Genomic DNA, 1,672 nt, shown 5'->3' with positions numbered 1-1,672 from the left:
ATTTGCATTTGCTATCAATCAACCAATGGAAGACTAGGTCCTGCAGCATCATGGGATAGTTCTTTTGGCTCATTTCCAATTCTCTGGCACCGTGCACCTCAACCTGATTAAGACTTACAGTGGATAAAAATGATTTTATTCGTGGAACATCAGGCTAGAAAGTAGCTCTTTTGAATAGTAATGGTATACCCAAACGTAAGCAAGAAATCAGACAGCGTTGGGGACAAGCATATATTTGCCATGTTAAACATAGCTCTTACCACATCTGGTTTAAAGGTAACCGAGACAGTCTGAGATGCCAAGGTAGATATTTATGGATGGATGGATGGCTGTGGCCAGGGGTTGAATGTAAATGGGACAAGTCTTAAATCTATTAAGCATCTGGAAGGTTACCATCTGGTAAATGAAAAATGTTGTGACTTGAACTTAATTCTTAACCCTGATATATAGAACCTTAGAAGTAGGACATGGTTTGGTACTGAATTAATTGAGTCCCTCAGCCTGCAGAATTTCTTTCTAGCCTAGTCTAAGGCTCAGACCAGGATTGATAGTTTGGATATTGGAGGAAAAAATACTTGATATTTTCAAAACCACCTAGATTATATAATTCTTCCTGGTTCTGATCTAAGCAAAATCCATCGTAGAGTTATGGCTTACACACATAGTTTCACTTTGTGACTGTTCTATTTGATATTTAAAACAAGTCACATGAGAAGGTTCCTTGCTTCAGTGTCGGAAATACATGTATAACAGCTATGGATGCCTCTGTATCAATAGTTATACAGGTAGCTTCATCCTTAGTCAGTGAATGATGTTATGTCCAGTAGATAATTTGTTCCACGTCACACATCCTTGTGATACAGATATTTTAGTGTATGTACATACAATGTATAATTTATGTATAACTCTGACGTGTTATATAACTTATATGTTGTTGTTGGTGCAATATGTCATTGTGTTTCTTCCGTGATATTCACTGTAACTGTGTAACCTTCCTGTGGTTCATGTTGCACACATTCTTTCCTGCACCCCTTGCTATCAAAAGAGGAGAAAGAAGAAGGTTTGTCTATTTTCTACAAACAGCACAGGCACAGTAAGGTGCTCATTACATTATTGTAAAGTGACTGAACATCGGAATGAAAAGTCATCTGTGTTGCTATGATACTATTGAAATCCTTAGTACTTTATTAAGATCTTTATAAACCTTCTATGTCTTTGTGGGTTGCATGTCTATACCTGATGCCTTAAAAGAATGAGTAAAGCATTTGTTGACATTGTTACATTTATGGAAAAAGTAAGTAGAAGAATTACACACGGTCAGCATAAGTTGCTTTAACACTTAACATTTTATTTTATAGCTGCACTGGAGGAAGAGAGGGATGATGCTGAGTTTGACAACCTGGCAGAGGTGGACAGACACCAGCTCAAGCACAAGGAGCTGTTCCTGTCACGGCAGCTGGAGTCCCTGCCTGCTACACATATACGGTAGGAGCTCAATAACACTCTGTACCTTAAGGCAGTGGTGTTGCTCTATCATTTGTGATGTTCTGGCCATGGCATCCATTCTTTTTTCTTCCAACCATAGAACAATCAAATTATATTCAAAACAGCTTATGAACAACTAAATCTTGGCCTAGTTAAGGTCGATTTGTATGGCTGGAAAGTTTGGATT

Source organism: Branchiostoma belcheri, unplaced genomic scaffold (genome assembly GCF_001625305.1).
Source record: "Branchiostoma belcheri isolate BF01 breed outbred unplaced genomic scaffold, Haploidv18h27 scaffold24, whole genome shotgun sequence".
NCBI classification, from domain to species: domain Eukaryota; kingdom Metazoa; phylum Chordata; class Leptocardii; order Amphioxiformes; family Branchiostomatidae; genus Branchiostoma; species Branchiostoma belcheri.
This window is presented reverse-complemented; position numbering follows the sequence as displayed.